Source organism: Hyperolius riggenbachi, chromosome 1 (genome assembly GCF_040937935.1).
Source record: "Hyperolius riggenbachi isolate aHypRig1 chromosome 1, aHypRig1.pri, whole genome shotgun sequence".
In the NCBI taxonomy this organism is placed as follows: domain Eukaryota; kingdom Metazoa; phylum Chordata; class Amphibia; order Anura; family Hyperoliidae; genus Hyperolius; species Hyperolius riggenbachi.
Window position 1 is genome coordinate 186,234,892 of NC_090646.1, and position 15,653 is coordinate 186,250,544.

General features: G+C 42.0%; 1 protein-coding gene across 2 annotated transcripts in view; it reads left to right on the forward strand.

The window, feature by feature from the left end:
- The first annotated feature begins 5,550 nt into the window (after window positions 1-5,550).
- The window catches only part of LRBA (LPS responsive beige-like anchor protein), a 677,685-nt gene continuing 667,582 nt past the window's right edge, over window positions 5,551-15,653 (forward strand). For both annotated transcript variants that reach the window (XM_068279131.1, XM_068279139.1), the window contains exon 1: window positions 5,551-5,628. The gene's annotated coding sequence lies outside the window, so the exon portion shown is untranslated. The remainder of the gene's footprint in view (window positions 5,629-15,653) is intronic.

Consider the following 15,653-nt stretch of genomic DNA (forward strand, 5'->3'; position numbering starts at 1 on the left):
AAGGGTTGTCTAAATATTTTTAAATGACCTGTTCACTAATTAGATCTAAATTTGTAACTCTTCCATTTGATAAGCTAATTCCAGTTTATTAAACAATATCAAATTTCTTTTAATCGTCCATTCATGTTTCGAAAGATGTTTATTTTATTCAATTGAAGGTTCTGTTGAGTTGAAATGTACCTGACATGTATGTAGTCACTAACAATAGGTCACATAGATCCCTGTAGAAGATGTGCTGCCATCTATTGTCTGGCTGACCCAGATTCATTGCACTGAATTGGGCAGTGCACAAAAATATTTGCAGCAGTATATTCTTGGGACACCACAACACATGAGAATATCAGTTATAGCTTTTATTGCTGTTTCTGAAGTTCTTGTACCATTTTCTGCATACGGTACTTTATACTACATTATACACAGGGTGACAGAAGCCATAGGGCTTCATGTGCACTGCATTTTCTTAACCACTTGAGGACCGTGGGCTTTACCCCCCTTAAGGACCAGGCACTTTTTTTCCATTCAGACCACTGCAGCTTTCACGGTTTATTGCTCGCTCATACAACCTACCACCTAAATGAATTTTGGCTCATTTTCTTGTCACTAATAAAGCTTTCTTTTAGTGCTATTTGATTGCTCCTGCGATTTTTACTTTTTATTATATTCATCAAAAAAGACATTAATTTTGGCAAAAAAAATGATTTTTTTAACTTTCTGTGCTGACATTTTTCAAATAAAGTAAAATTTCTGTATACATGCAGCGCAAAAAAATGTGGACAAACATGTTTTGATAAAAAAAAAAACCCATTCAGCCTATATTTATTGGTTTGTGGTAAAAGTTATAGCGTTTACAAACTATGGTGCAAAAAGTGAATTTTCCCACTTTCCAGCATCTCTGCCTTTTCTGACCACCTGTCATGTTTCATGAGGGGCTAGAATTCCAGGATAGTATAAATACCCCCCAAATGACCCCATTTTGGAAAGAAGACATCCCAAAGTATTCACTGAGAGGCATAGTGAGTTCATAGAAGATATTATTTTTTTGTCACAAGTAAGTGGAAAATGACACTTTGTGAAAAAAAAAAAAAGTTTCCATTTCTTCTAACAAAAAAAATGAAATCTGCCAAGTACTCACTAAGCGCCTCTCTGAATACCTTGAAGTGTCTACTTTCCAAAATAGGGTCATTTGTGGGGTGTTTACTGTCCTGACATTTGGGGGGGGTGTGCTAAATTGTAAGCACCCCTGTAAAGCCTAAAGGTGCTCATTGGACTTTGGACCCCTTAGCGCAGTTAGGCTACAAAAAAGTGCCACACATGTGGTATTGCCGTACTCAGGAGAAGTAGTATAATGTGTTTTGGGGTGTATTTTTACACATACCCATGCTGGGTGGGAGAAATATCTCTGTAAAATGGCAATTGTTTGATTTTTTTTTACACACAATTGTCCATTTACAGAGAGATTTCTCAGGAGGTGGACAGGAGGTGATTGATGGGTGTCTCAGGGGGTGGTTAGAGGGGAAAATAGATGCAATCAATGCACTGGGGAGTTGATCGGAAGGGGGTCTGAGGGGGATCTGAAGGTTTGGCCGAGTGATCAGGAGCCCACACGGGGAAAATTAGGGCCTAATCTGATGGGTAGGTGTGCTAGGGGGTGACAGGAGGTGATTGATGGGTGTCTCAAGGTGTGATTAGAGGGGGGAATAGATGCAAGCAATGCACTGGCGAGGTGATCAGGGCTGGGGTCTGAGGGCGTTCTGAGGTTGTGGGCGGGTGATTGAGTGCCCTAGGAGCAGATAGTGGTCTAATCTGATAGGTAGCAGTGACAGGGGGTGATTAATGGGTAATTAGAGGGTGTTTAGGGTAGAGAACAGGTGTAAACACTGCACTTGGGAGGTGATCGGACGTCGGATCTGCGGGCGATCTATTGGTGTGGGTGGGTGATCAGATTGCCCGCAAGGGGCAGATTGATGGGTGGCATTGACAGGGGGTGATTGATGGGTGGCAGTGACAGGGGGTGATTGATTGGTGATTGAAAGGTGATTGACAGGTGATCAGTGGGTTATTACAGGAAAGAAGAGATGTAAATATTACACTGGCAAATTGATAAGGGGGGTCTGAGGGCAATCTGAGCGTGTAGGGCGGGTGATTGGGTGCCCGCAAGGGGCAGATTAGGGTCTGATCTGATGGGTAACAGTGACAGGTGGTGATAGGGGGTGATTGATGGGTGATGGGTAATTAGTGGGTGTTTAGGGTTAGAGAACAGATGTAAACACTGCACTTGGGAGGTGATCTAACGTCGGATCTTGCGGGCGATCTATTGGTGTGGGTGGGTGATCAGATTGCCCGCAAGGGGCAGGTTAAGGGCTGATTGATGGGTGGCAGTGACAGGCGGTGATTGACGGGTGATCAGGGGGATAGATGCATACAGTACACAGGGGGGGGGGGTGTCTGGGGGGGGGGAGTCTGGAGAGAATCTGAGGGGTGGGGGGGTGATCAGGAGGGGAGCAGGGGGCAGTTTAGGGAATAAAAAAAAAAATAGCGTTGACAGATAGTGACAGGGAGTGATTGATGGGTGATTAGGGGGGGTGATTGGGTGCAAACAGGGGGTCTGGGGGGGTGGGCTGGGGTCTGAGGGGTGCTGTGGGCGATCAGGGGGCAGGGGGGCGGGGGATCAGTGTGTTTGGGTGCAGACTAGGGTGGCTGCAGCCTGCCCTGGTGGTCCCTCTGACACTTGGAACACCAGGGCAGGAGGCAGCCTGTATAATACACTTTGTATACATTGCAAAGTGTATTATACACTTTGTATGCGGCGATCCGGGTGCTAGTAACCCGCTGGCGCTTCCGAACGGCCGGTGGGTTACAGCGCGAGGTGGGCGGAGCCAGTCCCTGGCGGCCGATTGCGTCACGAATGACGCGATCGCGCCGCCCATGCCCCTACAAGGACCGCCTCTAGGCATGAGCTGGTCCTTGCGGGGTCCACTTTCCGACGGCCGTGCGTTGGGCGGTCGGGAAGTGGTTAAAGAGGAACTGTCGCGAAAATCTTAATTTAAAACTCATAGAGTAAGTACGTTTCTTCCGGAGTTAAATGAGCCATAAATTACTTTTCTCCTATGTTGCTGGCATTCACAGTAAGTGGTAGAAATGTGACATTACCGACAGGTTTTGAGCTAGTCCATCTCTCCATAGGGGATTCTCAGCATGGCCTTTATTCTTTATAAAGACACTCCCTGAAAAGGCTTTATACAAAGATGCTGGCCAGCCTCCCTGCTCACCATACACTTGTTTGACAGTTGGACGGAGCAACTAAGTGCATTTTGAAAATAAGGAAATGCCTGTGAACCCCCCCCCCCCATGAGGAGATGGGCTAGTCCAACACCTGTCGGTTCTGTCACATTTGTACTACATACTGTAAGTGACATCAACATAGGAGAAAAGTAAATTATGGCTCAATTTACCCTGGAAGAAACCTACTACTCAATTGTATATGTTGACATATATTTTAAATTTTAAGATTTTCGTGACAGAGGTCCTTTAAGTTAAACTGCAATAAAAAAGACCCCCGCTCCTCCAGTAGAGTTGCAAAACGAAGCACTGGGCCATCTATACTGCTACGATTGTTTTCTTATCTCTGAATGCAGGAGATCACAAAGGCCAAAGAACGAAAGCTGTGCAGTCTAAAAATAGCAGTGTGATGCGTATAGATTGAATTGTATATTTTAAGTTATTTTTTTTTTTTATTTTTTTTATTGTATATAGCTAGATGTCAACATTGTGGGTTGAGCCAAACAATCTACACCTTACATGGCCTTATAATGGCCTGATTTAGCAAGTAGTGGATCTCTCCCCAGTAAGAAAATTTCAATCGAGTATGCATTGATTCTCTAGTGCATCACCCTCTTCTTGGTTGGGATTCAGCTGAAGATTGTTGAGAATCAATGGAACCATTAGTGTTGTACCGTTCAGTGCAGTACAAAGCTATGTGGCCATTTAGTGTCCTGCTGACCCTTTTCCAACCCCCAATCAGTGTGTCCAGTATGCCTAACGTCCAGTTACTATTACCCTGATTGAGGGCCCATTCACACTAGAGTGTTTTGCCGGCGATTTCAGCAAAACGCTCAAGCACTAGCGATTTGTAAAGAGCTAGTACTATAAAAACCGTTCCTACTTGGGCGATTTAAAGAGCTAGTACTATAATACCCGTTCTTACTTGGGCGATTTGCGTTAATTGCCGCCGATTAACACAAATCGGCAAACGCAAATGTGTAGCCTGCACCATTTTCAGGCGATTTCCCGGCGATTGCGCTTTAGTGCTAAGAGCTAAACGTGATCGCGGAAAAATCGCTTTAGAGTCGAGTGATTTTTTTTTTTCACGTTAAATCGCGGAAAAATCACTCCCCGAAAACACTGGCAGTATTTGTCAGCGTTTTGTGCTTTTAAGTGTGAATGGGCCTTAAAGGTTGATTCGGTCGAGGAAATAGATGTGTGGTAGATTTGATCAGTATTAAGTTGACTGAAAAAGTCAATTGATGCATGGCCATGTTTGGTTTATATTATAAATTTTTCCCCTTTATACCACAATTCCGCATCTATAAGTTTCCACTATAGCGTGACATTTTCGCCTGCAAAAAATCGTATAAGATTTTTCTGATTGGTGAAAATTTGCATGTAAATTTTTACGTGTTTTTATGCAAATTTTCGTACTCGAAAATTTGCATTAGTTAAATATAACATAATCTGTCTAGTAACAGCGTAGTCATGACTGCTGACAACTTCCTGTAACCATGGATCTAATGTGAATTTTCGGGCAAGTAATGCAAAAATTTGCATTACCTATACAAAGCATTGTATGCGAATCGTACGTGATGTCCGAAAAAATGTTACAGGGCCTCGGATTTTTTTCACGCGTACGAACACTAACGAAAATTTGCATTGAATGGAAACAGCCCCATTCACTTAGTTGCAAAATCAATGCAAATTTTCTGAGAGAAAAATCTGACACAAAACGCACAAGTGGAAGCCAGGCCTTAAGAATTGTTGCATCAAAGAAATCGGTACTTATCCGTTAGCCGGGCGCATCCGGCAGGTGGCGCTAATTACTATTCCCCCTCCAGGCCGACATGGATAGTAGGGAAAGCTGTAACTCTGGTGGAGTTTTGTCGCCACCTAGAGGATGCGCCCGGCTAACGGATAAGTACCAAGAAACCTAAAGAGAAAAGTAAATTAAAGCTGCAATTATCCCCCCCCCCCCCCCCCCCAAAAAAAAAAAAAACCCTCCAGCTGCTTATTATCTGGCTTGAACAGTGTGTCAGTGGCCTGGAGAAAGCATGTGATCGTTGGGGTCAGAGTAACTGATGTGCATGCTACTGCAGTCTGCAATAGAAGCCTCTATATTACTCTCACTGACATGTCCTTTTGCTGTTCATTGATCATTCGTGTAGAAAGCGATTTCTTTGCTCCAAAAAAAGTGAGAAAATGATCAGTGTAATTGTTATAATTCTTCTTTGTGTCTGTAATTTCATATTGTAACAGATATTTGGTTTATTCCACAGATTCTTATTGAGCAAATTAACACTCAGGTGATACATAAACAGCATCCTGACCCAGACTCCTCAGTCAAGATACAGAATCCTTGTAAGTAGCCATAGTTGCATATGGCCAGAACCTTGCTTGCAGTCACATTTACTATATATTTAGCTTGATTGTTTACTATTTGGGGTGGCCATCATGGTATAATTAACCTTTAGCCTGCAAATTTAGCCAATGGCTTTTGATTAGCAGTCAAAGTTGTGCTCTGGTAGCTGCTTTAAAGGCGGTTGTGATTTTCTCAAGCTTCTATTAAAGCAAATTAGTAGCCAAGCCTATAATTTGCTCTAGGTAGCAGTGGAGGTTTACTGCTTCATCCACCAATCCCTGTGTCTCCTTCCCTATTTTCTCCATGATTCTCTGGATTGTGAACTCGCAAGGGCAGGGATCTCCTCTTCCTTGTGTGTCTTAAGGCCCATACACACGTCGGATTTTAGCGAACGACCCGTCGTTTGAACGTTCCGTCGTTCGGACGTTTTCGCGTCAAATCCGACGTGTGTACAGACTATCGTTCGGGTGATAAGACTGGTTACCAACGATCCGCCCGGCGGATCGTTGGTAACCAGTCTTATCACCCGAACGATAGTCTGTACACACGTCGAATTTGACGCGAAAACGTCCCGAACGACGGAACGTTCAAACGACGGGTCGTTCGCTAAAATCCGACGTGTGTATGGGCCTTTATTCTTATGTAATTTATCATATGAACATGCTTCAGTATAAGTGATGTCTCACGCCACTCATTAACAGTATCTGTATTTATATTGCTGGATGAACCTCCTGTGTATCTATGCTTCCCACTATTTTGTACAGCACTAAAAAAGATGTTGGCACTATATAAAGAAAAATAGAAGCCTGTACTTAGCATTTTTTATTTTCTGCATTATAGAGGCTCTATTTTGTGTAACGTTTGAGTTTTTTGTTACTACAGTACCAAGCAGGTCCGTGGAAACTCAGGTAGTACTACCTAAATACTGAATTTCCCAAGAAAAAAAAGTCTGGTTAACTTTACCTGCCTGTGCTGTGTATTTGGTGAGCATGGCATGATGAGGTTTACTAACAGATTAGTCCTGGTCCTGATAGCTACGGGATACAGTGAATGTGTGTGCACACTTTAGATTTGGAAACAACTGAATGAGTAGTTGCAGCTACAAATGGCCTCGATTTCATAAAGCATTACCGCTTGCGGTAATGCTGAAAACAGATGATTTTACCAAGCACTTAGCAAAATGTCAATTCATAAAAGCAGTTACCACATTAAAAGCTGAAATTCCCGAGCAGTGAGGTAAATTACCGACTTGTGCAGTGGTTATATCGACACGTGTCAGTAAATGTCAATTCATATAGATTAGAGCAGGCGGTAATGACATGGAGAATACCGCCTGCTTTGAAGAGGTGATAAGATAGAGGGACTGTGTAAAAGCCAGCAGCAGAGCGATGGGAACAAACAAGTATTCCCTGAATACCCCAGGCTGTGTTTTCTAACCTCTTGGGTACATGTTTTCAGATGTTCTTTCATATCAGAAAGCCTGCATGTGTAAAATGTGTGTTCAATTTCTTGAAGTTCTTCTAAGCTGTGGCAATGAAATAGATTGTTTAGAAAGACTACTAGACTGATTCAGAGCAGATTCAGAGACAGTATAACAAAAATGCACTTCTAAACAGAAGTTGGGGGATGCCTCTTATTGTAATGCTGTCTCTGCACTGAGAAAATGTATCAACTCGGGCAGCTCCTCATGTTACCGCCAGCTTAGTTCGGTAAATCCCCGCACATCAATCACAACTGTAAAGATTTTTATGAATTAGCACACAAGTCTAAAATACTGAATGCAGTATTTTCCCATCAAGATTTTTTTTCCCGCACAGCCTTTTATGAATCGACCCCATTGACTGTTATATCCAGGTAGCCTGACTGCATTTCATCAACCACCATTTCTTTTTTTTTTTTCTTTTTTTTTCAAATAAAATTTTTATTGGGTTTTGAATAAGAAAAACTGTGTACAATCATTACAAACCATGAACAAAGGTTGCAATGAATTGTTTGTAAACAGGATTCACAACAAAAGAGCTCAGTAGAAGTATACCCATAATACATTTAGGGAGGATCATATTGCCGTTCAGTATAACCGTTAACTCTGACAAGTAGTGCATACATTTAGTAACAGGTAACATATATGCTTATGTATTCTCTTGGGAGGCAAATAAAATGAGGGCGCTGACGATCAGGAATATAGCCTCTACCCATTCACTCAACCAATACTGGCTGGGCAGGGGCACATCCCATGATGCAGGGCAGTACCGCTAGTGGGGCCTGTCTTCCAGTGAGGACAGGGATAGGATATTTGTGGTTGTGTCTTATGTGTATTGAGGTTAGGGATCTAATCATGGGAGATCCCTCAACTACCATTTCACTTAATTCTTGCTATGATCTGATCTGACTTAGCTTGTGGGTTGCAAACTTTTGTACCTAATAACAGACAATTTAAGGAAAAAAAAATCCAGTCCTAGTGTATAAACAGGCTTTCTACTACTCTCCAACCTTTGTAAATCAGGGCTCTTATTATACAAGAGCACGGGTCATATGATGTGATCTGAATATTATATATTTTATTTTTTTTTGTATCCTAAATCTGTTGTTGTAACATTTGTTAGAAGGGTTTACTTACTGGAAGGGGTTGGGATTATTATCTCGCTCACCTAGCATATGTGTATCACATGTAGTATACCACTGACTACTGAGGCAGAAAATGTTTGTCTTCTAGACTGACAGCTGCTCTGTGTATGTGGACTCACTCCCTTATCTTCAGGCTGGCTACTGTTCATCACTTGGACTTGAGCTGATAGTAGCAGAGAGATGTGAATATTGATTTAGCGCTCAGGGGTGGAAATGATCTGTCTAGCGTGATTAAAATGTTTAGGCTGCTCATAGAGGTGTCACAGAGAACAAGTGGAAACAAAAGAAAAGGAGGGTGTCTTCTTAGGACCAGCCACAATGTTTTGTACAACCTTTGGGACCTTTTCCACTAGCAATCGCTAGCGTTCACGCTGAACGCTAGGGATTGCTGAATCGCAATTACCGGTGATTCCCCGACGTTCGCGGCCACGATTTTGCTATGCTATGCACTGCATAGCAAAATCGCGGCAAATATCGCTCCACCGCGCGTTCTCGTTCCCGGCAAAAACGAATCGCGGTAGTGGAAATGACCTACCGCGATTCCTATGTTAATAAGCAAACCGTAGCGATTGTAAAATCGCTAGCGGTTTGCGTTTTTGCGATTCAGCCAGTGCAAACGCGCTGGTGGAAAAGGGCCCAAAGGGAACCCAAGGTGAGTGGTGTGGAGGCTGCCATATTTACTTCCTTTTAAACAATGCCAGTTGCTTGGCTGTCCAGTTGATCGTCTATCAGTAGTATACGAGTCACAACCCTGAAACAAGCTTATTGCTAATGCAGTCAGACTTGAGTCAGAGCATCTGATCTGCATGCTTGTCCTAGGTCTATGGCTAAAAGTTTCAGAGACACAGGATCAGTGGGACAGCCAGGCATTGTGCATTGTTTAAAATAAAATAAAGATGGCAGCCTCCATCTCACTCTCGCCTGGGGTTCCCATTAACTGCTGCTTGAATGCAGTATATGTGGTGCAGCACTTCCAGGACAGAGTGCAACGATTAATGTCATCTTGCGCAGTGCTTTTTTTTTCCCTAAGGTTCGCATTTAACAATCTAATTTTGGGAACATTTGAGCATCTGATTATTGCAATAGATCAGAAATGATTGTTTGGGCCCATCAGCAGAGCGGAAAATAAGTAACTCGATTAAACAAAAAATTGTTACAACTATTATTCTGTCAATCCGAATTTCATATCAATGGTTCAGTTGATCGAATTTCCGAACTATAACTTTTGTCTGATCCAGTTGCTTATCATTTTTTCCTCCATTGATTGGCCTGCACAATCGTTTCCAATTGATTACAAGTATCGAATGGTTCAGCCCCACTGTTGACACCTGATCTGATTGAATATTTATTAAATTGTACTGGTAATGGGCACCATTAGGCAGTGCTGGATAACAGGTTCTCCCTTGTTTACAACTGTACAGCGCTGCGGTCCCCGGGGTTTAGCACTGTGGGCGTCAAGTGGTTAAGAACAGTGTGGATTAGCCTTCCATTTTTGCCTCAGAAGACAGTACATAGAAGTGCTAGGCTTGCCCCAGTCCCTATCTACTTCTGCTAATTATGTCTGAGCTATTGCTGACGACCTCAGCACCAGCTATTACATAGTAGGAAAGGTGTGTACAATGTATGGTTCCTGCAGGTATAAACATTATATGCTTTTCTGATTTGTTTTACCTTTTAATCTCTGGTTTTAAAAAGCCAGGATATGTAATCAAGCAATACCAAGTGCAACTTTTGAACCAACAAGACATCTTTTGAATGTACCATATTGTAACAGGCTAAAAAATATATTGTAGAATGAATACTTTTTAAAAAAAAATTCTGACATTTTTTCAGCAGTTCTTTACACAGAATCTTGAACCGTAGTTCCTGTCCTAGTTGACAGACTAATATCACCACAGTGCTATATACAAACTAACAGACAAGTTGGGGTGGAGGATGATGAATGTAACCTTTTTTTGTATTGTGGAGTATTGCACCAGTACGCTGGAAAACTGTCAAAAAAGCAGTTACATCTTGTGCCTCAGTCAGTTAATGCAAAATTGTAACGTTAAGGTGCCCATTAACGGAGCAATTTTTTCACCAAATGTGAGCTTTAGATGCAATTTGTACGATCGAATTGTATAGAAAATTTGCCGTTTTATGAAGGCAATCTGTAGTGAACAATTCTTTGGTCACTTGCTTTATAGGATAAAATCATCCGAAGGTTGGAAAATGTGATCGCATTTGAAGAATCGTTCAGCAAATGTGAACATTTAATAATTGCCTTCAGATTACTTAAAATCATTCAAATCACATCGAAAGATCGCATTTAGTGAAAAATTGTATAGTTAATGGGCACCTTATGGGAGTTCAGCAAGGTCACTCTGACCAAATATATGGTTCTAAACCAGGGCTGTAGAGTCGGAGCAATTTTGGGTGCCTGGAGTCGGGGGAAAAATACTCCGATTCCTAATGAATTTAAACTAATTAAAATAGAAAATATAACATTTTCTATTTCTCAGATAATAGTCATCATAAATAATTTATATATACAGTAATAGCTGTGCTTAGTCCACAAAAATGAAATAAACCAATCAAAATTAGTTACTTGTTACTTCAATAAAGCAGTCCCCGTATTTTTAAAGTCAGATATACATATATGATTGTGACTGTACAATATATATGTGTACACAGGAATCTCTTATATATACTAAATAACATCTATGCTCTAAGAATAAAGCCTGATGTGTAGCTGTGTCACTAATAGAGATGGTCAATGAGATGGAAATAATTATGCGTTTATGCTGATTTATGCAAATGTATGCACTCTTTGCTCATAAAATGAAATAATTTGATATGTTAAAATTTGGTTTGGTGACTACGAATTAAAGGGTACTTGAGACGGATTAAAATAAGTTTCATACATACCTAAGGCTTCCCCCAGCCCCCTTCAGGCCAATCAGCCCCTTGCTGTCCTCCTCCACCACCTGGATCTTCAGCTATGAGTCCCGGTAATTCAGCCAGTCAGCACAGTCCGTCCGCATGCCGCTTCCACAGCCAGGAGCATTCTGCACCTTCACAATAGTGCTGCGCAGGTGTAGTACGCTCCCGGCGCCGGAGTGTGTGCATGCGCACTACGCCAGACTAGCTCAAGTACCTGGACTCATCGCAGAAGATCCAGGTGGCGGCGGAGGACAGCGAGGGACTTATTAGCCTGAAGGGGGCTGGAGGAAGCCCCAGGTATGTATAAAACTTAAATTTCATCTGTCTCAGGTTTATTTTGTTACACAGTAGTACTATACTCTACATATGCACTCCCCACAGAGCTGCAGGGAATCCACTGAGAATGTTGTGCACCTAGAACACAGAGGTGTTGTCTATCACCCATAAACCTGGTTCAGATTGTGCATGAAGAATGTGTAATAGAGGAAGAATCCTCTCATTCTCCTGCAGAGTACCTGCACATCACTCTTACATGTACCCACAGTCACATTGCCTAGCACCTGATCCATGTTCAGATGTGTAATAGAGGAAGAATCCCCTCATTCTCCTGCAGAGTACCTGCACATCATTCTTAAGCTGGCCACTAACGGTCCAATTTCTAGCGAAAAATCGTTCGAGCGATCAGAAATTCTGATCGGATTGGTTGTAAATAATCTCCATTGGTGGACACAATCGGTTATGAACGAGTGAAAAAAATGTCGCCCGAATTTTCTTGGTGGTCGTGATAGATAGGAAGCAATGATTCTTTAGTTGAAGGCGTAGTGAACGATTTTTCGTCCGATCAGAATTTCTGATCGCTCGAACGATTTTTTGCTAGAAATTGGACCATTAGTGGCCAGCTTAACATGTACCCACAGTTAGATTGCCTAGGGCCAGATGGATGTTCTTTGTTCCGGTCTGTACCTTTTTCAAGTGCTCTTACCAAGGACTAGTTTTAGCCTATGACTAAAGGGAATACATATGGCAGTCTATATATCCTTCTCACTTCAGTTGTCTTTTAAAATTCCTAAGCGTTGGCAGTTAAGAGACGAATTTCATGTTACGTCCTTTCAATCAACAAGATTGTAATATGCAAATTAGAGGAGTCGATGGAATCCTAAACAGTCAGTGGATTTTTGTACCGACTCCACTGCCCTGTTCCAAACAGCTGTTAATAGTTCAACAGATAGTTATTTACAATCCCTTTAAAGCAAACCTGAACTCAAAAATAAGTCAGAATAACCATACACACGTAATTCTTGCCTCCCGTGTAGCCTGCTCATCAATCTTTCTCCTATCCCACGTCCTGTTTGTCCACTATGATCGATGGAATTATCCATTCTTTATTTAAAACAAGTTGATGACCTCGTGACAGCTTCCAGGTCAGCACTCTGTTGAACTGTAATATCGTCCACCTGAGCCATAGGGAAACATGGACGTTACCTTGCACATTAGATGTTCTTTCAGTTATAACAGCAACTTATTTAACGGAAAGGGGCCCTAAGGCTTCTGGAGACACAAGTACAGCTTAATCTAGTCTGAACTGGAAGGAATCATTGTTAGAAGAAAATGGTGAGCTTCTGAGAGGAACTGATGGCAAGGTAAGTATATAATATTCATTTGCAGGTACGTAATGTGTTTATTTTAAATAATTGTGCTGGATTCAGGTACCCATTAAGTTCTACAGCCTCAGGTGTAATCCACTTCCATTGCTTCACATGCACAGTTTCCTTAGTCCCAGCAACTACTAGTAAGTTTGCTCTCAAAGATTAAGGGCACATTTGCACTAGTTAGTCAGTTGAAATGCATTAAAATTCATGAATAAAAACTCTTGTGAGTTGTGAGCTTTATCTCCCGACCAGTTGAAATGCACTGCACAGCAGTCATGCTATGATTAAGGAGCCATTCCTGCTCTTATACGCGTGGGCTTTTCCATGTGTCCACATATGTCCCAATAAAATTTGGACTTCTATTCCACCATACAGTGTAGCGGGATTTACTTTTCTTTTGTGTATACTTTTGGTCGATGAGTACCTGCTCCTGTATGAATGGTCGATTGGTTGTTGTAGCGGTCCTACTGCACAGCAACTCACTTTTGTAGTGTGAATGATAAAATAAGTCTATGGACTTTCAAGTTACCAAGTAAAACGCACACTAAAGTTAAACCAAGTAAAACGCACACTAAACCAAAACTAAAAGTTCCAGGTATAAGAAAAGAGATCCCCCTTGTCATGTATAGTAAAGTCCCCACCACACCTACAAAGATGGGGACTCGCCCCAATGGCAGATCAGTCAGTGCTTTAGGGGTAATTAAAGGGCATCCCCTCACATCTGGGTCCCGATGCTCTCATCTCATGGGAGCTTTCAGCAGGTGTCTTTAATCTCAACTTCCATTGGCCAATTCAACTCAGTCATTTTAAAACGCACGCTCCTAGTGTACAAATGCTTATTGTAAAAGATCAACAAAGATACTTCATTCAGATACACACAAAGTAACAGGGCTGTGGAGTCGGTCCAAAAATCCTCCGACTCCTCAGTTTAGGATTCCACCGACTCAGACTCCGACTCCACGACTCAGACTCCTCTAATTTGCATATTACAATTTTGTTGATTAAAAGTATGTAACATGAAATTCGTCTCTTAACTGCCAATGCTTAGGAATTTTACAAGACAACTGAAGTGAGAAGGATATGTAGACTACTATATTTATTCCCTATAGACTAAAACTAGTCCTTGGTAAGAGTACTTGTAAAAGGTACAAACCAGAACAAAGAACATCTATCAGGCCATAGGCAATGTAAGTGTGGGTACATGTAAGAGTGATGTGCAGGTACTCTGCAGGGGAATGAGGAGATTGTAAACAGACAACACCTCTGTGTTCAATGTGCACAGCATTCTCAGTGGATTCCCTGCAGCTCTGCGGGGAGTGCATATGTAGAGTATAGTACTACTGTGTAACAAAGTAAACCTGAGACAGATGAAATTAAAGTTTTATACATACCTGGGGCTTCCTCCAGCCACCTTCAGGATAATCAGTCCCTCGTTGTCCTCCTCCACCACCTGGATCTTCTGCTATGAGTCCAGGTACTTGAGCCAGTCAGGCGTAGTGCGCATGCACACACTCCGCCGCCAGGAGCATACTACACCTGTGCAGCACTATTGCGCAGGTGCAGAATGTTCCTGGCTGTGGGAGCGGCATGCGGCCGGACAGCGCTGACTGGCTGAATTACCAGGACTCATAGCAGAAGATCCGGGTGGTGGAGGAGGACAGTGAGGGACTGATTAGCCTGAAGGGGGCTGGAGGAAGCTCCAGGTATGTATAAAACTTTACTTTTCATCCGTCTGTTACCCTTTAATTTGTAGTCACCAAACCAAATTTTAATAACATATCAAATGATTTGATTTCATCAGCAAAGAGAGTGCGTACATTTGCATAAATCAGCATCAATGCAGAATTATTTCCATCTCGTTGACCATCTCTATTAGTGACACAGCTACACATCAGGCTTTATACTTACAGCATAGATGTTATTTAGTATATATAAGAGATTCCTGTGTACACATCATATATACAGTCACAATCAGATATGTATATCTGACCTTAAAAATACGGGGACTGCTTTATTGAAGCAGCACAAGTAACTAATTTTGATTGGTTTATTTCATTTTTGTGGACTAAGCGCAGCTATTACTGTATATATACTGTATATATACATTATTTTTAATGACTATTATCTGAGAAATAGAACATTTTATCATATTTTCTATTTTAATTACAGTTACAAATTCATTAGGAGTTGGAGTCGGAGTCGGTGCATTTTTTTCCAACTCCGACTCCAGGCACCCAAAATTGCCCGACTCCACGACTCCGACTCCGACTCCACAGCCCTGCAAAGTAACAAGCCCAAATAGTTTCACAGAAGGCCCTCTCCTGTTTGGTGGGCATGGGCTGGTATGCCGATATCAGTGCTTTGTTCCAGGTCTGCCACACTTGCTGACTACTGTAGGGCCAGTGAAAATGCATACATTTTGTTCCATCGTTGGTGAGTTGGTGCAGGGAGAGCCGAGGGACAGCTCTCCCCACCCAAGGTAATATCAAGAAATATACTAAATTTATCACCTGCTTCAGTGAAAATGGCATGCTGAGAAGCCATTGGGAACGTTGCAAAGAACTGGGCTGCCACTAGAAACACTGGGGTGCAAGGGAGACTGAACCTTTCACTAAAACCAAAAGCTGATTGTTTAGTCATTTCTAAAGATGACTGACAGATTTCGCATGTATCCACATCTAAGCTCTGGTTTACTAATATGAGCAGAATAAGCACTTGTATAGTAAGTGGTTCATGAACTCTGTGTAGTGCAGACATAGGTTTATTTTGGTGATGGAGGTTGAAGGTTTAATTTAGAATTTTTTTTCAGACATATTGAGCCCTAAATC